Genomic DNA, 25,329 nt, shown 5'->3' on the forward strand with positions numbered 1-25,329 from the left:
GGTGAAACATTTTCCATCCTTCCCCACATTCTTTGGTTGTCTTGGAGGGTCCAATGTCCACATGTCTTAGTGAAAATCTATCCAGTTTTATGACAAATAAAAGCATACTATTATTATTGACAGAAGCAGTAGCAGTATTGTTGTTGCTGTTTACTAAGAGTACTGGGACTAACCAAATACTGTCAATTCTGTGAAATCAGGACATTGCACATAAAGTCACAGGGCGTGGGAAGAATAAATCAGATTGGATGTCAGTATGAATAATCAGATAAATTGCCATCAGAATTTTGCATACTTCATACCATCATCATTTTATACCAGCACTTTGAAAAACCCTAAGTAGATATTGACTCATGTTTCAAATATTAAGATTTATTGGCACAAATGGTATTGATTGAGTCACATCTAAGACATTATTAGATCACAAGGATTAATAAATCTTAATAGTAGCCAAACACAAATATCAATAATGTTTTGCTTTAAAGATATACAAATTCCCTACCAACCCCACAGAGACATGCATAGCATTTTGGTTTGAGAGAAATATCAAAACGTTAGAGGTTGAAACTTAAGATATAGTCCCAAGTTGACAATAAATGCAATGCTATTGCCTTAACATTTTAAAATCAACACAAGGCAACACAGACAGAATGTAGATGAATCTATTCTTGGCAGGCAAGGCGGGCTTGAGGAGGCAGAGCTCAGTGGAAGGCCTGAATACAAATAGCATACTGATCTTAGAGGATCATGTTCATCATCTGCAAGAAAGTCAAGAACAGGACTGATTGTTTTAAAAAAAAACCAGTGACCAAATTGATAATAAATGCAGTGCTATTGCCTTAACATAACATAACCAATAATAAGATATAATCAAGATCAGGACTGATTGTTTGGAAGAAAAAAACCAGTGACCAAATTGATACTAAATGCAGTTCTATTTCCTTAACATAACAAAACAAATACAGGCAAACCTTGTTATATGTGGACTCTATATCCGTGGCTTCATGTATTCACGGGTGTCTAATCCGGTTTCATTATCTGTGGATACAAAAGGATTAAAACCCATATATCTGTAGTTCCTAGAGGACCAGAAATGCCTGCGTAGGTCACTGCCAGCTGCCACTGCCAGCGCTTCCATTCTGTCATGAGGTGCCCAGGAGGAACCATTTTGTGGCTCATTTCTTAAAAAAAAAAAAAAAATCCCGTGATTTTTTGCGGTTTTGGGGGATATTCTACGGATTGGCACATTCTGCATTCTGAGCACATGGTAGCATGGTATAGTAAACAGTTTCAATTATTTTCGCTTTTTCCACATGTTTCCACTTTTTGATCCATTCCCCTTTTCTCATAGGCATAATGGGAGTAGTCGTGGTAGTAGGTGAGGAACAGAATCGCCACGAGTAACAAAGTTACTGTATATAAGGGCTTCTTCATATGATCTTTTAAGTCCATGAAAGCTGCAGTTTTTAACCTACTTTAGCCTAGGGCAGCTGACCTGTCCATGAGAAAGGTGATCACTGATGCCTACCGCATGCCATCTGAGCCCAGTCAGTTCCAAAGGGAAGAAGGCTTATGAGATCATCATGTCTTCATGTGTGTCATGTGTGTGTGTGTATAGCCCTCTAATATACCCCTCTAATATCTATAGTCTGAAACAAACATGGGAGCAGATCCTAGGGGAATTTGAAGAGCGTTTTTTTGGGGGGGGTCCCTATCCTGAAACAAGATGGTAGCCATTCAAAGTATAGGCAACACTCATTTGTAACATTTGTGTTTACAGTCAGATACAAACAAAATTCACAGCACATGGGAGGCAGTTCTAGGGGACCCCTAAAGGCATAGGGTGTGTGTGTGTGTGTGTGTGTGTGTGTGTGTGTGTGTGTGCGCTGATCCATGATATTGTTTCAGGATGGTGGCCACTTAAAAGATGGACAATACTCCTATGTAACCTGTGTGCTGACAGTTGAATACAAATGAAATTCACAGCACGGGAGCTGGTCCTAGGTAAAAAATCAGCGTATTTATGTTAAAAGTAGGCTCTGTTAGTTCTACATAATCCTAAGAAATCTTCAAATCATGACAATAAATGAATATAAACATATAGGTCATTGTAATTCTTTGAAAAATTAAGTAATTCAAAAAGACTATAACTAAGTTATAGACTTAGTTTTAAAGAGTATATAATTGCATTAATAATATAAAATATATTATTATATTTAATGTTAATAACTATTAAAATATAAGTTTAAATGAAATTTTTTTTATTTATTTATTGAATTCATATACCGCCTAGTATAAAAATCTCTAGGCAGTGTACAGAATTAAAGCATAAAATACAACACATTTAAAATCCATAAGATAAAAGTTAAATAAAAACATGTTAAAAACACATTAAGATTTAAAATTTGAATCTCAGTTGAAGGCCTGGGAAAACAAGTACGTCTTCAGGGTCCTCCTAAAAGCAAACAGAGAAGGAGATGCTCTTATTTCAGCAGGGAGAGTGTTCCAAAGCCCTGGGGCAGCCACAGAAAAGGCCCGGTCCCGAGTTGCCACCAAACGGGTTTGCGGCACCCGTAGTTGGACCTCTCCAAATGATTTAGTAGGTGACAGAGTTCACAACAGAGAAGGCGCTCTCTTAAATATCCTGGACCTAAGCTGTTAAGGGCCTTATAGGTAATAACTAGCACTTTGTATTTCTTTCAGAAACCTGTCGGCAGCCAGTGCAGTTCTTTTAGAATCTGTGTTATATGATCCCTTCGGGTAAACCCAGAGACCAGTCTGGCTGCCGCATTCTGTACCAATTGTAGTTTCCGAACTACATACAAAGGCAGCCCCACATAGAGTGCATTATAGTAGACAAGCCTAGAGATTACCAGCACATGTACCACTGTTCACTACTCTCCAAGAACGGACGTATTTGTCGTATCTAAGGTCACTAGTCTCCAAGAACGGACGTATTTGGCGTATCAGCCAAAGCTGATAAAAGGCACTCCTGGCCATAGCCTCTACCTGATAAACCAGAAATAAACCAGGGAGAGATCCAGGAGCACTCCCAGACTACGAACCTGATCTCTTAGGGGAAGTGTAGCCCCATCCAAAACAGGCAGATCTATACTATTTCTCGGATCCCGACCCCCTACAGACAGTACCTCCATCTTGTTTGGATTCAACTTCGGTCTGTTATGCGTCATCCAGCCCAGTATCAAAATATTAGTGACAAGACAGTAATTAAGCAAGATATATTGTGAGGGGATTCTTTCCAAAATCCTTTGCTTAGAATGTTGTCATCACCTGGAAGTTACAGGAGGCTTCCTGGAAGATAAGAAGTCTGAAGCCATGTGTCAAAACACAGCTGTAGCATTATAGCAAGTGTTTCTTCACTTCCGATAACACTAAGGTTACAAAGTGGAGCTTCTATGTGACTATATATATAAAATATTAATGGCCCCAAACCTCAGTTTATGAAAGCTTTCTATTTTTATTTTTGTTACAAACTAATCTGAACATTATGTTATTTTGAAATAAATAGGAATTTTTTCCAAGTACTTCTTCTTTTTAACTAATTAAACATCAGCGCTATTTCTCACAAAGTAGAAGTCTGCAAGTTAGGGCTTTTATCTCATAGACATTATTTTGATGCACATGTTATGTCAAATCACAGAGTAGTGGAATGAAACATGATAATCATACACCATTAAAGGCAACTTTTAGCGGCATATTTAGACATAAATGACAAGCAGAGGCCAAGAAGGGAGAAAAAATAGTTATAAGGTGTAACCAATATTTTTGTTTTAATTTTCTCTATTAAAACAATTCTTAAATATGTTGGATAGCTAGCATAGAATGCTCAGTCAGCACAAGAAAATAAAAATATTTTCAGTGTTTATTTAAAGCCTAATTAAAAGAAACTATACATTATGTTAAGCCTGTTACACCTGATAGGCTCAGTAAATAGCAGCAGCAGTTGGAAATTGTGATTTGATGCAGGACCACAAGCAGGGGGAGAGAGATTTTTTAAATGATTTACTCCCACCACAGTGTCACTCCAGATCAGAGGCCCTCGTGGGCCATGGCATCACTTGATCAGGAATTAAGTCAACTGGTGCAGTTCTTGCCTAGGTGAGTTACATGATTCATCCTGCAGTCCCTTTAGCAGACATGCTTCTTCAGTAATGCAGGTAGTAAGGTACTGGCCCCTGGCCATCGGAAGTCCCAGTTCCCCCTTCTGCTCAAGGAACTTTTCAGGATGTTGCAGATGACTGACTGGCAGGTGGATGGGAGAGTAATAGGAAGGCTTTGGCCATGACCAAAGCCTTTGTTGTACACCACCCAGAGCCTTTGGATGGGGCGGTTTATAAATGTAAAAATAATAAAATAATAAAATAAATAATGACCACTTCAGACCACCAGTTCAGACAAGTGCTAAACAGAAAGATGGACAAAGACCAGGAAAGACTCCCTTTCCCTTTTGTCAGCTCCTCACCTCCCATGTTCTGCGTCCCTTGCCCAAATGCATCCTTGGAGTAAAGGGACTTTGAGGATTCATAGTCAAGGTCGGCACTGAGGAGAGAGACAGAGTCAGAGAGCATTACAGCTCTGTAGGCTGGTGAGAGATAAGGGCTGGGTGGAAGGCTGGAGAGAGTAGAAGGTGGATGGGAGTGACTGAGGGCATCTCATGCAGACAGAACAGACAGAGCAAGTTGTTGTGAGGATAAAGGTAGGTGCCATATACACTATCCTGAGCTGCTTGAAGAAACAGCAGGATAAAAATGAAATAGGCTGAAGCCCCAGACTTTTTAGAAGCTAGCAGTACCCCTGTTTGCAAGGAGATTGCTCTTTTTTTTTTTTTTTTCATTTTTTGGATGCGCAAGGATTTCCCTGCAGCCTGAGGACTACTTTATACCACAACATTCTATGCATGTATAAACTGGGTCTTAGTTGGCTGAATCCCAGCATGTTATTTTATTCTGTTAAGTAAACTTTGGAAGCTGTAATCATTTACCTTTTCATAGCATACCATGAGCCTAGATGCCTCGCTTCTTTTTGCCACTAACTTCACTAAATTGGACAGTGAACTGTATTGCTTGCCTAACAGACATTTCAATGTTGCTCCAGTTTACAGCCGCTATCTTGCTCCAAAAAGGACAGGGACGAGGGTGGGATGAAGTATGAAAATTATGTCACTGAAAGGTGGCAAGCAATTAGGTGTTGCCCCCTAGTTTAAGAAAAATAAATAAAATGGGTACCTGTCATTGGAATGATCCATTTGCCAGACTTTGAATGTATCACTGCAGAACAGCAGTATAACCCCAGTGGTAGACCTTAATTGTTGACTGTGATAAGGTATTGTAACTGGAGCTTTCAAAACAAAAGCTATTCATCTGACACCAGAATCAGTGAAAGGTTCAGTTATTCTTGCTTTACTGAGCATGAAATGGAATTGAAAGACAATATTAAATGGGTTATTAAACTTAAGATATGGGTATCTTGTGATCCTTCCCTACAACATTCTACCGGCATACATAATGGGGGTGGTATATTCTCTATGGAGGCAGTCATTTCTGTGGCTTTTAGGTTTCAGTAAATTTTAGCTTTTTGGTTGTTTAGTAGTCTTTGTATGATAAACTAAAAATATGGTTCCTCCAGGATTCAACTTCTGTTATCCCCATTGCATATGCATGCCCACACACACCACATTACACAAATCATTGTTGGAAAATGAATATTCATGTTTAGTAATAAAAAAAATCAAAGCTTTAAAGCAAGGCTTTCAGTTTTTGCCAAGTAGGCTTTTTTGTCAAGCATAATTTCTAGTCTCTTAAATTCCTGAGTTTTTTCTGGTCCATTTCACAAAACGTAGATTTGGCTTTTGCTGCTATTATTAAGGCTGCTTTTGTATGATACGTAGACATTTTTGGTTTTTAAAAAAAGGCTTTAGGCAAGGAGGGCACTTGATCTTTCTCAGCTTATAGCAATTTAATCAGAACTTTATCTCATGATCAGGGCCTTCATCCAAAATTCATTCAAGCCAAAGCAAGACGTTCAGTGGAATTCAGTTTAGTGCATTACTACCGCCAACATCATTTTGCTTCTCTGCTACTACTGACAACTAGAAAACACTGAAAGCTTAGGCAAAAGTTACTCATCTGAAGAAACAGCATGTGTAGCCCTAAATGTGGCAGATGGACAAACGTATTAAGTAAGTTCTTTTGCTCTAAGGTTCAATAGGTAGAAGCCCTTCTCAGTTTACAAAACTGGTGAAAATCAGAATATACGTTGTTCCATTTGACAGTGTTCCATGCAGGTTGTTCTGTGAATGTACAAACGTATTGGGAAATCCACGAAGAGACATGGAGCCTATGCATATTTTTATTTATTTATTTGAATATATTTATATATTTCCCCCTTCTCTTCCATTCCTTGATATCCTTGATATTCCTCCTTTCTATCCCATCCCTTGATATACTATCAAGGTAGCTAACTATATATAATAAGATAATTTTCAAGAACACAACAGTTAAAAGGCAAAAAACAAAGCAGAAAACAAGTGATGTCAAAACATTTCCAAACATTAAAGCCATAAAACAGTAACAGGTGCAGAGACAAATGATCAGTAAAATGTCAGATGGGGAAAATGCATTTTTACTATTCATTTAAAAGCAAGCAGTGACAGGACCATTTGGGCCCCATGGGGAAGGTATTTTCACAACCTGAGCACTGCTATCAAAAGGGCTCTGTCCTGCATCCCCACAACCAAACTGTTGCAGATAAAGAGACATGGAATGCTGACTCTGACAATGAACACACTTGGAGAGCAGGTTCATGTGAGAGAAGGCAGTCCCTCAGAAATCCAGATTCCTACCGTGCAGGGGGGATTTAGGCACTACCCAGCACCTGGAATTGTGCCTGGAAACATCCTAGAAGTCAGTGAAGATCAAAGCAGCAGAATAATGAGCTTCGACCAGCAGACCACATTATATTTTTGTTCAAATGTACTCCACCTTCAGCTCCCTCTGGTATCCTATAATTTATTTTATGCATATCGTTACTTTATGTAAAACATGTATATCCTGCCCTTCAGTCAGGGGTGTACTGGCAATAAGACAAAGGGAAACAAATGTCTCCTGACCCACAGCCACTGAGGGGCCCCCAAGGGGGCCCTCTCTCCACAGACAGGGTCTTCCAAGGTGGTGGAGGGGAGGGGAGGCAGGAAGGGAAGAGGCACCCGTGCCAGAGATAAGTGTGGAGACAGGGCAGAGCCACCCGTACCAGAGACTTTGTTGTCTCTCTTTCTGTGTGTTTTCCTCTCCCTGCTCCCTCAAAAACAGGTGAATGAGACTGTGAGAGCACAGGAAGAGATGTTGCACTGAGAGATGGGTGATAGGGATGAACGTGTTGGCTGAGGCTGAGTTTCAGAGAAGAAACAGCAAGGAGGTCAAGGAGGGGAATCATAGCAGTTAAAGATGATATGATGTGAAATGTTTCAGTTCATATTTGATATGCCCTTTTGGATATTAATAACACTGAATTTTGTTTTTATATTTTAATGTGATGCATTGTTCATGTTCATATAACTATTTGTTTTAAATGAACAAATGAAAAATATTGTGCAATTATTATTTTTTTTAATCCCACCATGCTACAGCCCTGACAAAAATGGTTAAGCTTGGAACAGAAGCTTCCTTTAGAGCCCACAGGAGAGCTGGTCTTGTGGTAGCGAGAATGAATTGCCCCCTTATATTTCACAAAGTTGAGACTCTTGTATTATTTGGTTCTGTTGCTGTTTACACCTTGTAACTATAGTCTCCTGTCCTCTGTTAATCTGCAACACTATGTTACATGCGTCTTTAATGTTCTTCTGCAGCAGAACATGGGGCCAGGAGAAGGCAGAGAGGGGGCCATTTTAAAATCCCATCTCAGGGCCAACTACAACCTTGGTACGCCCCTGCCTTCAATACGTGTTTATTTATTTATTTATTGTTAAATTGGTATACTGCCTTTCATTAATTAAAACAATCCCAAGGCGGTTCACACAGAAAAATTAAAACAAGACTATAAAAAATTTACACAATTAAAATATTAAGATAAAATATAAAAACATAGTTCTTACTAAAGATCTTACCACCCTGTTCTCAGGGTGGCTAACAAAATAATAAAACATCAAAAATGCAGTAAACAATAAATGACAATACAAACCTTTTTAAACAATGGAAAACAACAGACTCCTCATAATATAAAATAGCACCTTTCTTTCACCAGAACAAATTTAAAAATTAAATCAATATATGATCTTTACTTCTTTACATACAGTTTCTTCTCTTTTTCCATTAGGCCACATACTTCTCCTGTTCCTTAGGCTCTCTTATTTATGCCTCATTGCCTCTCCCACCTGCTTCTAATGGATATGACTGTACTTCTAATGGATATGACGTGTATATGAATGTGTACTTGTACAGTATACATAAGAGGACTCTTGCTGGATCAAAACCTATCTAGGCCAGCATCCTTTTTCCGACCATGCCCCACTAGATGCCTCTATAATATATTTTATGGGGTGTCCAGAACTGTACATAGTGGCTGACATCCTAGTACATAGTACATAGAACTGTACATAGTGGCTGACATACTGCCAGCACCCTAGCATTAGCAGTTCATGTGCAGTGCGGTTGTCTTCAAGCATACGTGTCTTTTGGGGGGGGGGCAATTTTGCCCTTGGTCTCCCATGCAGTCCTTCAGAGATCCACTTATGTGTCTCAGAGATGACTTCTAGGGGTGGTGAAAATCAGTGAAACATTGCTAGTCTGCAATTCAGAAGCACCAGCATTTCTCATGGTACTTAGTTAATCAGCCAGTATTCCATATGTGACCATAGCATAAATTTGTATAATGGCATAATTGGTTGGTTGGTTGGTTGGTTGGTTGGTTGGTTGGTTGGTTGGTTGGTTAAGTGCCATCAAGTTGGTGTCAGCTCTTAGCGACCACATAGATAGATTATGTCCAGGATGATCTGTCTTGAACTTGGCCTTTAAGGTCTCTCAGTGGTGCATCCATTGTTGTCATGATCAAGTTCATCCACCTTGCCGCTGGTTGTCCTCTTCTTCTCTTTCCTTCAACTTTCCCCAGCATTATGGGGGATAATGGTGCTGAAGTATGTGTCTGAAGTATGATAGTTTGAGCCTGGTCATTTGTGCCTCAAGTGAAAATTCTGGATTGATTTGTTCTATGATCCATTGGTTTGTTTTCCTGGTTGTCCATGGTATCCTCAAAAGTCTTCTCCAGCACCAAAGTTCAAAAGTGTCAATACTTTTTCTATCTTGTTTCTTCAAAGTCCACTTTCACATCCATAGAGTGTCAAGGGAAAAAACATTGTCTGGATGATTCTAATCTTTGTAGGCATAGACACATCACGGCATCTAAATATCCTTTCCAAAGCTTTCATTGCACTTGCCTACCAAGTGCTAGTCTGCGGCATATTTCTTTACTGCTGGATCCTTTACTATTGATGGTCGATCCTAAAAGGCAGAAGTTATCCACCACTACAATGTCTTCATTATCAATTCTGAGGCTGGTTGCTGTACCCGTTGTTTAGACTTCTTTACATTTAGTCGTGGTCCGATGTTTTCACTGTGCTCCTTGACTTTCATTACTAGAGCCTGCAGATCATCCGCATTCTCAGCTATCAGAGTGGTGTCATCAGCGTAGTGCAGTTTATTGATGTTTCTTCCTCCAACTTTAAAACCACGCTCATCTTCTTCCAATCCAGCTTCTCTCAGTATATGTTCAACATATAAGTTGAATAAATAAGGAGAAAGTATACAGCCTTGCCTTACTCCTTAACTGATCTGGAACCAGTCTGTTTCACCATGTTCTGTCTGGACTGTGGCTTCCTGTCCTGTGTATAAGTTTCTCATGAGAACAATGAGATGTTCAAGGACACACATTTTCCTAAGGATATTCCACAACTTGACATGGTAGCCGCAATCGAAGCCCTTTCTGTAACACATATTGACTTTTTTGGTATTCTTTGGCTTTCTCAATTATCAAGTGTGCATCAGCAATGACATCTCTTGTGCCTCGGCCTTTTCTGAAGCCAGCTTGAACATCCAGAATTTCCCTTTCCACATAGGGCTCTAATCTGCATTGGATGATCCTGAGCATTATTTTGCTAGCATGTGAAATTAAGGATATTTTGTGGTGGTTTGCATAATCTCCTCAATCTCCTTTCTTTGGTATGGGTATGTAGACTGACCTCTTCCAGTCTGTTGGCCATTGTATTGTTCTCCAAATTTGCTGGCATAGTTTGGTCAGAGCCTTGACTGATTCTTCTTCCATTGCCTGCCATATTTCTGTAGTTATTCCATCAATTCCTGTAGCCTTCCAACTTGGTAATGACCGGAGTGCTGATCAAACTCCATCTTCCCGTACTAGAGGTTGTTGCAAGTAGGGAATATCTTCTAGAGTATCTTGGATGTTGACGTCCCTGCTGTACAGATTTTTATTATACTCCTTCCATCTCTGTTTGATCTTCTCTGAATCAGTTACCCTCTGCCCTTTGGCATCCCTTAACATACCAATTCGAGGTTGGAACCGTCTGTTCTGACATCTGTTTTGCTTTCTTCTGTTTCTTGGTCTTTGGCAGTCTCTTTTCACATTTGTCCTTAACAACTTCTTTGATTTCATTCCACAGTTCCTCTGGTTCCCTATCAATGAGTATCAGAACTTCAAAGAGGTTCCTGATATTTTCCTTGAAAATGGTGGGTATATTCTCAAGATCATACCGTGGAAGCTGGATAGCTTTGTTTTTCCATTTTAGCTTGACTTGGAACTTGCACATGAGCGGTTCATGATCTGTTCCACAATCCCCCCCCCCCCCGGGCCATGTCTTTGCTGTTATAACTGAGCTCTTCCACTTCCTTGCACCAATAATGTAATCAATTTGATTTGTGTGTACTCTGTCTGGTGTTGCCCATGTGTATAGACGCTGCTTTGGTTATATGAAGAATGAGTTGGCAATGAAGATATCATTGGCTGGGCAAAAACTAACAAGTCATTCTCCTGCTTCATTTCTGTTTCCTAGGCCATATAGTCCGACTGTGTTTTCCTCTTTACTATTTCCAACTTTGGCATTCCAGTCTCCAACCACCAGCAGCACATCTTGCTTGTATGTTCTGTCAATTTCATTCACTTGAGCATAAAATGCATCAACTTCCTCTTCTTCTGCATCAGTCATTGGGACATAGACTTGAAGAACTGTCATGTTAAAGGGTTGTCCGTGAAATCTAACTGATATTAGTTGGTCACTGACCGCCTTGTACCCAAGTACTGTCGTTTCTATATCCTTACTGACTATGAAAGCAACACCGTTCCTTCTTTGTTTCTCGTGTCCTGAGTAGTAAACGGTATGATTTTCTTACTGAAAATGTCCTATTCCTATCCACTTTAATTCACTGATGCCCAAAATGTCAATCTGTAGTAGATTCATTTCATCTTTTACTGTGTCGAGCTTTCCCATATTCATGCTTCTTACATTCCACATTCTCATTGTAATTCTGCCTTTGCAGCTTTGGATTTCAGCATTATAATAGTAACAGCTTTATTTTCGAGTTTGCCTTTTTCCAACTTCTGCACACTGAGTTGGTGTTTACATTGAGCACTCCAAGGTCCCTTTCGTAGTTAGTCACTGTCAACTCAGAGTCCATCAGTGTATATTGTGATTTTTCTTCCAGTGTGAATCACTTTACATTTATTAATATTGAAATACATTTATCATTTTGTTGCATACCCACCCAGTTTGGAGAGATCCTTTGGAGCTCCTCACAATCTGGATTTCACTACCCTGAATAATTTGGTGTCTTCTGCAAATTCAGGCATTTAACTTATCATAACCCCTATTTCAGGCACTGGTTTCAGTACAGATCCTTGAGGACCCTAATGCTTTCTTCTCTCCAATGTGAAGTGTCCATTTATTCCTACCTTTATTTCTTGTCGTTTAACCAGTTACTAGTCCATAAATGGGCCTGACTTCTTTTTTTTGCCATGACTGCTAAGTTTACTCAAGAGCTTTTGATGGGAGACTTTATCAAAAGCATTTTTAAAGTCCAAGTATACAATGTTGTCTTTTTCACCTCTATCCATATGCTTGTTTGTGAAAGAGTGAACTCTAACATCTCCATGAGGCAAGACTTATCTTTGCAGAACATGCTGATTCTCCTTCAGCACAGCTTATTCTTCTGTATGTTTAATTATTTTATCTTTAATTATGCTTTCCATCAGTTTACCTAGAAGGGGAAACATTAGGCTAACCATCTTGTCATTTCTTGGATCCTTCTGAATCTCTATTTCGAAAATAGGAGTTACATTGACCACTTTCCAGGCTGCTAGCACAGAGCTGATTTTAGGTCTACGTTACATATCAACAATTTCACATTTCAGTTCTTTAAGAACTCTTTGGTAGATGCAGTCCAGCCTTCAGGGACATATTTATGCAAATGAATAGTACTTTAGGAGAGAAGAGACAGAAGTGAAAATCACACACACCCTGCTTGCTGCTGCTGGGCTACAGAAGAAGGAAGAAGTGCAACTAGTTTCCAACTTCCTTGCATCTCCATAGGACTTCTTCAGTTATTGTGCCACTGTGGGGAATGTCAGCCAGTAACAAGATGTTGTTGTCTTTTACAAGAGGAAAAGAGCTTTTCAGCGAGGGGAACAAACCAATGAATTCTGCTCCAGTAGAAAGAGTGCTTGATGGCTTAGACCTCAGCTGAAATATCAGATACTTAATAACAGTAGGTCAGAAGTGACAGAAAAACAACTTCTAAAAATGGAGGCTAATAGGGTATCATTACATCTGAGGGCAGAAAAGGGAATGGAACATTCACAAAGAGATAGAATGCAGAATGCCTGGTGAATTTTAAATGAAATAACACTGATTGTTCTCAATGAATAATACATTAATTAAATACTACAAAGTAATCTAAAAATGTTTTGAAGGAGTGGGGAAAGCTTTTACTATTAAGCAAAGAGAGAACAGAGCATGGATAGAACAGTTCCTATTTTTCCTCCTACTTTTTTATATAGTACTCATTCTTCAGATATGACTGTTATAGTCCTGTCAATGCCCATTTTAATATGAGGGGTGTCAAGTTTATCTATTTCCCATGCTAATTAGAGATCTCAGATAATTTTTTGTGAATAATAATCTTTGAAAATCTGTCAAATAGTAAAAGAAAAAAGAACTGATGGAAATAGAATATTCCATTATAAATAGCCTTCAAGCAAGAACATACTTGAATTATATTAAAGATGTTATCAGCTGTTACCATATGAATGTCTATGAGTGCACCATGATGTTATCTGGGCATGAACACACCCATCTTGTTCCTCAGCTTCATTTCCAGACTTTCAAAATGCATGGCCAAAACCCCAGAAGACTATAATTACTGTATAAAATACCTCTACTTGAAATACTAAAATGTCAGCAGGAATAGGCAGCTCAAAGAAAAGGAGAGAGAACAATAATATATTACCAGTGAGTTGGCCAGATATAGAGTTCCCTATCCAAAGAGCAATTTAACTAAGTTTGTTCACACACAGATCCTTCAGACTAGGGTCTCTCTTATTTTCAAACATACATGTTTTAATTATTAAAATACACATTATAAAATATAGTTATATCAATCAATTCATGATAAAAAAGGGGGGCAAGATGTATACACATTAAATAATGTAGCTTATGATTACATTATTGGGGGGGCCCTTAAAAATATATTGGGAAATGCTGCAAGACACTGGTTGAGTTAAGATCTCACACCATTGCCAAAATATCCTGAGGACAGGGGCAGGCTGTTCCTGAGGTCGGGAGGTCAACTGTCAGATTTTTTGGGGGGTGCCAGAAGGGTGGCAATATGTCCCTGCCCCCTCAACTGCCTCTCTCTGCCACCCACTGCCATTAAAATAGCTCTCTGCTAAGCTGTTGCACAGCTCCTGACCCTCGCAAGTTTTACAAGAAGAGCCACCTTTCTCTTAGTCCTTGCAAAGCTTGGAAGAAGCACGAGGGGAGAAACAGAGAAAAAGCTGTAGGCAACCTCCTGCCCTCTCCACCCACAAGTTTCAAAGCTTGCAAGGGTCAGCTCTGACCCTTGCAGGTTTTGAAAGGGGGCTGTCCTGGCCGGAGCATGAGGGGCAAGTAGTATTGGTGCATCACCTCAGACATCATGATAGCTTGAGCCACTCCTGCAGGAGAAAAGACTTCTGCCATCATTAATTGATTCCATCATTAACTGAAAAGAAACCAATGTTGGTTAAATTGGTTTTGGAAATGAAGACTTCTTTCCCAAAATATATTTGCACACTGTTATTTTATTCATCAGCATGGTATTCCATATCACATTCAATGTTCAGCTGGAGATAGACACTGCTGTTTCCAAAATTAGGCTACCATGATCCTGCTGTTATTCTCAAGTTGTGTACTAATACAATGTGTTGTTTTAACATGGCCATGAAGGGATCCAAAAAAGACAACATATAGTTCAAGGGAAAGGTCCTAATTGACAGTGGCTGATATCCTGGCTAATGCTGTGCGTTCACAAGGATGTTGTGCTAGCAACAGGCTGTTTCACTAAGTCTGGAGCTTGCATTCCAGTCTAATGTTGGACTCATGCAAATATATTTGCATGTGCACACAACAAGGTGCTAAACCTGTGGCACACATCATGTGTTTTCCAGGAACATGCCTGCCTTAAAGGACGCACTGTTGGTATGTCCTTTAATCGTGTGAGAGGGGTGATGATCCAAATTGACTGTCTACATGTGCTACACATCTGGTTTTGGACATGTGATGAGGGATAATTTGGACCATCAACCACCAGCCCCATCCCTGAGTTTAAAAATTGTCCCGACAGTGCGTTCGGGATGTCCTTTTAGTGATGTCAGAGCAGGCAAGTTCTCAGTGCATCCCCAGCCTGAACACATGAACTGCCAGGTGCTCTTCCAGCCTGGCTCGGTGTCAACTAGTAACCCTAATCCAAGATAGAATTTGCGTGCTCTCTCTCTCTCGCTCTCGCTCTCTCTCTCTATATATATATATACACATTTACCAAAAAAACCCACATTAAAGTTTCTTGAACAGTAGCCCTCCTTACAATGCGCAGGAAATATTTTAAGTTCTGAAACTGAAAGGAATTGTAAAAGCAGTTTGTGATGTGGCATAGGAGTTTGCTGTTGAAAGAAAAAAGTAAAAATATTCCATTGGGTAAGTGCAAACCTTTTGGAATACCCTGAAGTGCTGTTGAAATGCTTGCCAGATTCTGTAACTATATAACTATATGCTGAAATAGGTATTGAATTTAATTATCTATTTACAAGTTGCAGGCTTTTTAATTTTTAATTTTTTTGCATCATTTTAGTAAAATGCTAAGTGGCTCATGGTCATCCTCTATAATAAGAAGCTACAGCATGATCCCGTGCCTGTCTTCGGCCCGTGTCTTTCTTGGCCGTTCTGGGCATGCACGGAGCACATGCCCAGAACGACTGTGAAAGATACGGCCGTCCTGACATGGGCGGCCATGTTGGTGAAGCAGCAGTGGGGGAAACTGGGCCGAAAACTGAAACTGGAAACTGGGCCGAAAACTGAAGCAGCAGCGGGAGAACTGGGAGGGCTGAGCCGGCAGCGGGGGAACCGGGAGGGTTGTGAGAGTAGGGGAGGAACCGGGAGAGCAGTGGGGAAGAAAAAAAAAGGCCGGGAGAAAAGAAAAGAGTGGGGGGGGTACCTTTAAGAGCGGCGGGAGGGTTTACTTACCCCTCCTGCCGCTCTCTCACTTGCCGCCAGCAGCCGCCCCCGCCCCCCCCCCCCCGATTAAGGGCCAAATCAGCCCACACAATTGCCACCACCACCGCCCGCCCACCCTCCCAGCTGCTCGAGTCCTCCTCACCCTCGTCTTCAGCCCGCGTCAGTCGGGCGATCATCAGGGACCATAATCGGAGAAGGAGAGAGGAGCTCGCAAACAGAACTCCTCTCTTTGCAAAGCCTCTGCCCGAACTGGCGCTTTGGGCGCATAGGACACAACAGGCGTCCTTTGCGCCCAAACCGCCAGTTCGGGCAGAGGCTTTGCAGAGAGAGGAGCTCTGTTTGCGAGCTCTTCTCTCCTTCTCCGATTATGGTCCTTGATCGCCCGACTGACGCAGGCCGAAGACGGGGGTGAGGAGGACTCGGGCAGCTGGGAGGGCGGTTGGGTGGTCGGCCGCGGCCACGGCGGCAGTTGTTTGGGCCGATTTGGCCCTTAAACAGGGGGCAGGCGGGCGGGCGGGGAGATTAGAGCCGGCAGAAGTGTCCGGCCTGACCGCTATTGAGAGGAAAGAAAGAGAGTCAGAAAGAAAAAAAGAAACAAAAAAAAAGGCGAGAGAAAGGAAGAAGGAATAAAGGGGGGGAAACCTAGCACTCGTTATTATAACGGGCTTAAAAATACTAGTAAAGATAATAAAACAGCATCAAACAAAGAAAGGTATAGCAATGTATGGAACTCTAGAAAAAAAACATCTAACACATTAAACCCTTTCAACTACAGGAAGGTTTGTGGGGAACTTTCAGCATATTAGAGATAGATGTGGATTCCAAACCAACTGGAAGATACCGCTGAGTATTCATATCCTATGAGTATTCACAGGAAGATACCTATGAGTATTCATACTAAGACAAATACTTAGAAGTTTTCTTGGTTGATTTTAGAGGTTGTGGGTGAAAAGGACATTGGATGAAAATGGTTCCATAATTTTTCAGCGTTTAAGCCAGTAGCAGCCAGTGAGTACCACTCCAGAGAGGGTGAGGGCAGGGGAATACTACTCTAAATGGCAGTGAACTCTCCCCACCCGGGTATCCAGGATGCTTTATGAGGAGGAGGCATCACCCATCCCAGAATCACGCAGGAAGGCTGCCCTGCCCCCACTGCTCAGTTGGACTCCGTGCACCCACCTGCGCTGCAGGGGTGGGCATCCTCCCCATGGGATGCTGGGGTGGGTGCCACCACCTTGTAAAGTATCCCGGGTACCAGCAGCAGGTAAGCTTGCTGCCATTTAGAGTAGTATTCCCCTGCTCCCTGGAGCAGCACTCACCGGCTACTACTCAGTTAAGCTTGCAAACTACTCAGTTAAGCTTGCAAACTTGTGATCAATCAAAGCATGTACAGAAGCTAGCTAAGGCCTCACTAAAAACATTAATTTTGCTACCTGCCTGGATCTTTAAAAAACAGAAGAGATAATTAACATGTTATCATGTGTTATGTTAGCTAGAATTCATTTATTAGATGCCAGAGTCTTTTCAGTTGCAGCACTATAGTTAGGAAACTTCCTTCCAGAGAGATCTGGTTGACTCTCTCTCTCACTGACTGACGTCCAAACTAATGCTGTGCTGCCCCACCATGTTTTCTTTCATGTGAGGGAAGAGGGGCAATTTTCAATTATCTCCCCTTCCTTCTGTGTCTTCTAAAACTATGTCCTTAATGGTCAAGGACATTGTTTTGGGAGGCACAGGCAACTTCAGAGGAAAGGGGGAAGAATAATCTACAATTGCTCCCCCTTTCTTGTGCAATTGAAAACACTGGTTGATCTGTGCAATATTAGTCTGAATGTCTGCCACTGACTTTAAGTGGAAGGTGAACATCTTTTTATTTCAGAAGACATTTATTAAATGATTTGTGTTTCTCTGCTGCTTATAATAGCATGGTAATGTCTGTTGTTTCAACTGATACAGTTTGCTCATTTTTCAGATATGGTCATTTTAAAATTTTTATTAGTTGCTTTCATACAATGTTAAAAGCGGAGTATACATGTTTTAATAAATAAATGAAATCAAGCACTCAGCAGGCCGCAATACGTGGCTCTTTCTCTATCTACCTTTAGCTAGATGTTCAGGCCTTTGTTAAGGTCTATAGGTTAAAAAAAAGCCACCCAGCACCCTAAATTGTGTCTGGTGATTAAAGCTGGTGTTCAAAGCAGAAGGAGGTGCTTTAATTGTACACCGTTTTGCATGTTTGGTCTATGTCTCAAAGGGATGAAGTCTTGCCTTCTTTCCCTCCTGCTTTCTGTGCTATCCATTGCTGAGCAGCCGCTGCACTTGGCTCTTCAAAGCCGGAACCTTCTCAAGTGAACTGGCTGGCTGGCACAATGGGACAGAGAGGCTGTAAATCAACATTAGCTATGCAGGTTTTGTTGTCAAGACAAAGCTCTGCCCCAGCAATGGCAGCCTCGCTGCTAGAAAATTGCCTATTCATTTAGTGTTTTCTTCTGTAAGCATACTTATGCAAAAAGCGGAGTGAGAAAGAAATGTCACTGTTTCGTCAAAGTGCTTAGCTATATGTTTAGCAAGATGTATGCCCTTGTCTATTGCTGTGACACCGTGTATTGCCTTGAACTATGAAGAAAAGACAAGGGATGATAAAGTAGGGTGTGTGTGTGTGTGTGTGTGTGTGTGTGTGTGTGTGTTTGTGTGTGTGTGCACAAGCGGGTATTCATGTTGTACCTGAGTTTAGTCTCAGTCTGGCTCTTAAATAGAATAATCAATGCCATTATCTCTTCCTCTCTTATCTAAATCACATCAGGATTCTACAGTAGATCAATAGCTACAACAAAGACGGCCAGTGCTTTCATTCCACTGGGACTCATTACTCTGCTGCCTAAGATCTAGATATAGATTCTCCGTAAGGTTATCTAGTGTTCCATAGTAGTTAACAACAACTGGCAGTTATTAATACTGCACTGCGACCCCAACTTTACGGTACTGCAGCTGATAACAGGGCATGTCTAACAAAATGAAAAAGTCTTTGCTGTTTCCATGAGCCTTCTTTTCTTCTTTTTCTCTCATTTTTTTCAGTTCTAATATATCTTCTTTCTGTTCTCCAGTTCCTTTATAATGTGGCATCTAAAACTGAGGCTTCATTGAAATTCTTAGCAAGTGCAGGTTTGTCTTTAAACAGACTAACATCTGCTGCACCATTACAAAGCCTAATTAAAATAAATTTAGATCTTAAATTAGCCTTTTCAGTAACAGTTATTACACAAAGCCACTGGGTGATAAAGTACATACTATGGTAGTATGGAAGAGAAAACATTGTTTATATTGCTTTTTTCTATCCATGCCACCCTCCCCCCACCCTGCTAAAAGGAGAAGAAAAGCTGACATTTGCAATTGCACAACTTTTTTCTAAACTAGCTATAAATCATGTAGCAGTTTTCTCAGTGTTATCTTATTTTTAAAGAAAATGTTTTGCAAGGAAAGAAACATATTTTTCTCATCAATGTGGACAGCCCTAATCCTCGTCAAAAACAGACAGCCAGTCTGAATGGGAGAAGTAAATTCTGCAGCAGACAATTTACATGTCATTTCATAAAGCCTTCAATGCATTTCACCTTTCATAGAGCTAAATTATCAGTGGAGGACCTATGCACTCCTTTTTCTGTAGGAATCTGTAAACTATAACACATCATAGTTCACTAAAGTATTGAAACAAGGCAGAAAAATGGGATGTGAAAACATTAAAACAATAGCATCTACTTAGGGCAAAAAGATAAAACTAAAGTGAAAATCACATCTGAGTTTTCTGGAAGTACCTATCAAGCTTTGGCATGGGTCCAACAGATGGTCACCAATTCAGGGAAGTATTTTGTTAGCTCTCCACTAGGGATGTGCACGAATCAATTTCTTGATTCAATTTGTACCTGAATTGAATCACCCCCAATTTGTTTGCATCTAAATCTGCCCCCTCGAATCACCCCAGATTCAATTTGTATCTGAATCAATCCAAATCTGAATTGATTTGGGGTAAAGAAGGGGTTCTGGGGGGTTCTGGGGGGAAAGAGTGGGGTGTGTGGTAATGCCCAATGGGTGGAAGCTACCACCCAAATTTCAAAGAGATTGGCCAAAGGGGTGATTTTTAACAAATTTTGAGGTTTGCTTTAAGCTTTTCCTCATAGGGAGTAATGGGGATTTCAGAAGCCCCATAACTCCGGGGGGGGCACCAGGGTGGCCCGGAGTGGGTTGTGATGGAGTGCACATGGGGTGCCAACCATCCCCAAACCACTGTGGCCACAAAATGGAGGTCAGAATCTGGCGATTGGTTTTATACCCGAATCTGGGCAATTGAGCACAGGAGTGATTTGTTCTGTCTACAAATCACCTGAATAAGCTAGATTTGGGTACAAATTGTTTTGCCCAAATCGATTTGCACATCCCTGCTCTCCACACTCCATACATCTGTTGACGAGCCTGCCAACCACTTGCCTTTTCCAACAGCAAATTATATAATTTGGGGAAGCTCCAAAGTATTGTTCACAATGCACTGCAGGGTTGTTGTTTGGAAAGAAAGGCAAGAGGTCTGAATCTAGAACTAGGGTCTTATATAGAAACCATTTATTTAGGCAAATTATCCATGGCATACTGGTGCGCACACATCTTCAGGAACCTGTCTTTTCTGTGGGAAAAGGTCAAGAAGCATCAGTTGGAACTGAATAGGACAACATTAGAAAGATGGCTAATAGCAGCTGGCAGGAAGAAAGCAGAAATCATTAGGTGAGCTTCCAGGTTGTGTTTCTGCTTCAGGACGAAAGGAACTAGGAAATGTATTTTTAGGTATTATGAAAAATGGCTTATGAGCGATGATTTTTTAAAAACTGTTGCTGGAACTAAAAGGGAAAGCAGATTCCGAAACTGCTGTCACAAGGCTGTGGCAAAGAGATTAAGAATCTGCTCCTAGAATGTGATCAGGGTACCTTTTTGATGTGATTAGAATATGGCAACCTTCATAATAAGAAATGGTATTAACTCTAATTGATGTACCAGTTCACATGTTGCTCTTGCCACATTTGTCAATCCTGAAAAATCTTCTGATCACATGAACAGTCTACTTTAAGAACTGGAAGAAGTGCATTGGCCTTTATTGAATCTGCCTGATCTTTTGAGACCAGAGGTGCTCTTACCCCTGGTCTATGTGGCTGAAGTCCAGGGCCTCCACACCCCATGGGGGCCCCAAATCCTCTTTAGTCTGTCCTGGGTGGTGTGGTTTGTGCCCTCAAGAACCTACGTGTTAAAACATTATGCTTAACTTGCAGTGGGGGTGGGCTCCAACAACCTTTAGGTCCAGGCTCCAAAATTACCTAGGTGCACCTCTGTTTGAGACCTACAGATATCTTGAGACTTTGCTCTTGTACTTGCTTATGACAGACAGGGGAAAGTCCTTCTTCACACAAATGCCATGAGATATGTTGATGGCCTCTAGCTTAAGCAGCTTTAAAAGGGGATAGACAAATTCATGGAAAAAGTTTCTGGTAGCATAACTATTAGTCATGATAGGTTTATGGAACCTCCATATTCAGATACAGTATAGCTCTGAATATTAGTTGCTGGGGACAGCAACAACAGTGGAGAGCTATTGCAATGGTGTCCTGTTTGTGAGTTTCCCAGAGGCACTGAGTTAGACTTGGTGGGGAACAAAGTGCTGCATTTGATGGTCTGATCCAGCAGGGCTCTTCTTGTGCTTACTCCACCACCTGAGCCACAGTGGGTGAGCACAAGAAGCAGGGCCTCTTCTGTGGTAGCACCAGAGAAGTGAACGCCATTTTGAAAGAAATTTTCCTTGTCCGTCCTGATTAGATTACTTGATGGAATTCCCATTGAAATTAATAAGAAAACTTAGTCATTAATAACTTGTCTTATTAATTTTAAAGGGACTTCCATCAAATAATTAAGTTAGGATGCCCACCACTGCCAGTTGTTTTAGAAATATGTAGTTTGTTAACTGCCTTGAATCTTTTTTTTTTTAAGGAAGGCAGGATAAATATTTTGAAAATTAATAAATAATTTTTTTGTTAAGTTAATTTTTGCAGTCTGAAAGGGACATTTTAATACTTGCTATATCACAGAAGCTGGCACATGAACTCCCAAGTTCTGCTGCCCATGGATATGGATACATCACTCCCAGGTATGAAGAAAGCAACCAAATGTTACACTTAAATTGCCCAGCCCCCCCCCTTTTCCCCAAGTGCACAAAATTAAACTTTAGTGAGTGGATGCTTTCCCCATTTATGGCATTGTGATTCCTCCATACATGGTGGTGAAAAGCTGAGTGCATTAAAACACGAATCATTTCAGAAGAGAGTTATGACTGCTAAGAGTCCAAGAATGATCCAAAACAAAACATCTTTAAGACCCGAAGCCAAGCATATTTCCCTTTCAAATCAAAATAAGAATCTTAATAGCTGGGATCCAGAGCCCAGAGCAATGCAACCAAAAGGCCTTTCGGCTTATAGTTCTCAAAGATCAGAAAACCAACTTTTGAAACTAAGGTAACTTTTAAAAGCAGTTTCTATTATGGAATGAAACTGTGATGTTCGGGGGCAGGGGGAGTCAAAAGTCCCACTAGGCATGCCCAAGTCCTCTGACAGCTACTCTTTGGATCCGTGTGTGTGTGTGTGTATAAAATCACACACACACACCTATTAATGCCAAGCTTTATATTGCATTGTTTCTTTCTTAAGAATTTGTAGTAAAACAACAACAACAACAAAAAACTATATTTGGGTTAGTCAACATATCAGGTTCAGTCAGACAAGACCATAAACTCTCCATATTAATCTTCACAATAGTTATCATGTAATGGCAGTAAAGGTTAGGGAAGTACACAGAACTGGTTTCTATTATTATTATTATTATTATTATTATTATTATTATTATTATTATTATTAATTTGATTTCTATACCGCCCTTCCAAAAATGGCTCAGGGTGGTTTACATAGACAAATAACAAACAAATATGATGAAACCCTGTCCCCAAAGGGCTCACATTCTAAAAAGAAACACAAGATAGACACCAGCAACAGTTAACTGGAAGTACTGTGCTGGGGGTGGATAGGGCCAGTTACTCTCCCCCTGCTAAATAAAGAGAATCACCATGGTAAAAGGTGCCTCTTTGCCCAGTTAGCAGGGGTTAATAATACTAGCAGTTCAGTTAAAATTTTGCAAACTAGTTTGGTCAATCCGATCAGTGGCCCGATTCATTTGATCAAAACGGGTCGAACCATTTTGACCCAATTTGACTGTCCAAGGGGCTATGCTTGTAAAGGGAAATCTGGTGAGGACTCCCCTTTACAAGCAAAGGGGAATCCTGCCTTTTAAAGGCTTCTAAGAGCTGCTGGGGGAACGACGAGAGGACACATTACCGTTGCAACCAGCGTCACCAGCTCCTCTAAACCCCAGCACTGCCCCCCAGCAACATGCTACCATGTGGACTGCAGTGCTGGGGGGAGCACCAGGGTTTAGAGGAGCCCCCGCTACCAGTGGTAAGGTGTCCTCTTGCTGTCCACCCACCACCACCCTTAGAAGTCAAAGGATTCCCCTTTGCTTGTAAAGAGGAATCTTGGATGGCCCCTCAGACCACTGAACTGGTTTGGACCAGTCTGTAACAGACTGGGCCCAGTTTAGTTTAAACTCAGACTGGCCATCTTTTTTTGAGACTGGTCCGGTTCGAACTGGATCTGTTTGAATCTAACCCTTTTCAGTTTGAACTGGTTATGCACACTCCCAGTCACTAATGGTTGATACCATTAATTTTCCTCTGTGTGTGTGTGTGTGTGTGTGTGTGTACATTTAATGGAAAATTAATGGCAAAAGTAGAAGGACACTGAAGATACTTCATAGTTTGATGATTACTATATCTGTTTACAAAATTGATCTATTTACACAATTGACTTCAGATACCATGTTTAATGAGAACTTCATGGTTTTTATCCTCAGTTTGTTCAACCTTGTGCTCCCACAATTATGGTTGAAAGTTAAGAAGGGACTGGTATTAAGTAGCACTGGTCTGGTTCTAGTTGATTATAATTGTTATTTTCCAGAGCAATGTATTTTACCAATGTTGCAAATCAGAAGGGAAGCAGAAGAGTAAAGATTCCATTAAAGGCTATTTTCTTCTCATGGCCTGGAATGAAAGCCATTATAGAGCCTGACAAGGAAGGAGGGGGGAACCATAACTAGAAATAATAGGGTGAAATTGGGCAAAAGAAAAAAGTAGCCATTTGCTCTTAGTGAGATCTATTAGAGGGTGAAATAGACAAGCCTCCCAAGGGAAGTAGTAGATAAAGTCTAAGCATTTGGGTAATTTAAAAAAACAAACTTTACTGACTAAAGTTCTCAGATATGTGCTGTAGAGAAATATCTTGTATAAAATGTGGAAAAGAAAAATTCATGATTGATAATTTCTTGGAGAAAACTAGCAGAGGGTGATACAGGATGGAGGGCCAACTGGACGTGACATTAATGATATTGTTTGACCTTGTGTATTTGTTTTTTTAATGTAAATGGCCATGGGTGGCCCATTCTGAATTGAGACTCTGGCATGGGGAGGAGTGCGTTTTAATCCTTTGCTCCTGCTGTGATCCCGATTGGGCAGGAGAAGGAAGGAAGGAATCAGTAATACAGTTTTGACAAAGTAAAAGGAACGCTAGAATATTTATGGCATAGCCAAGAAACAGAATCCAGGAAGCGGCTATATAAATAGGAGCAGACTTGGTTCTATATGGCTTCCACTAAATTCTGTGCAACAGAGTAAATGGTCTGCATTCAGCAGGACTGCTGGAAGAGCAACAAATCCTTTTGGTGTCCCTGAATACACATTTTTTGTTAACCTCACATAAAAGAATGGCTGGTGTGATACTGTGTTTGGAGACACCATTGCCATGGGATCCCCTGCCCCAGGGCTGACTCAAGGATTGTGGGCACCCCAGACAAAGCCTGGCTTTTGCATCCCTGCCCCCTTTGCCCAGGTGAGTGGGCGGTCCCTGTCGCCTGCCTCACTGCCACTGCCTGATGCTCCTGCCACAGCTGGCCTACCACGACATGTTATAGTGATGTGTGCTGTGGTAGGCAGGCAGCAGGCATGGCAGGCAGAGCCAGCAAAGAAAGCAAGCAATTGGGCAGTACTTGTCATTCACCCACCGAGATGATGTCATTATAACGTGCTGTGGGAGGCCGGCAACAGGAGTACTGGGCAAAGGTGGTGAAGTGTGTGCTCAGGCAACAGGGATGGAAAATGCCCGCTTGGTTACCCACTCACCCCAACAATGGGAGGTGGTTGCATGAGCAGGGGAGCACTGCCAGGAGTGGCATGTGACACAGGCTATTGACACCCTTCTCCACTTGGTGCCATAGGTGCTAGTTTGCCTAGTAGATGGGCCAGCCCTGGCAGGTCCCTTTGTGGGGTCCCTTCGGTAAGGTGGTGTTGTCGAGTTGGTGTCAATTCGTGGAGATCACAGAGCCCTGTGGTTTTCTTTGGTAGAATACAGGAG

General features: G+C 41.1%; 1 long non-coding RNA gene across 1 annotated transcript in view; it reads right to left on the reverse strand.

The window, feature by feature from the left end:
- Positions 1 to 355: 355 nt before the first annotated feature.
- LOC128343083 (uncharacterized) overlaps positions 356 to 25,329 on the reverse strand; it is a 28,002-nt gene continuing 3,028 nt past the window's right edge. The window contains exons 2-3 of the long non-coding RNA XR_008315328.1: positions 972 to 1,038; positions 356 to 758 (exon numbers count right to left, since the gene is read on the reverse strand). This is a non-coding gene — a long non-coding RNA (uncharacterized LOC128343083). The remainder of the gene's footprint in view (positions 759 to 971; positions 1,039 to 25,329) is intronic.

Source organism: Hemicordylus capensis, chromosome 1 (genome assembly GCF_027244095.1).
Source record: "Hemicordylus capensis ecotype Gifberg chromosome 1, rHemCap1.1.pri, whole genome shotgun sequence".
Classification (NCBI taxonomy): Eukaryota; Metazoa; Chordata; class Lepidosauria; order Squamata; family Cordylidae; genus Hemicordylus; species Hemicordylus capensis.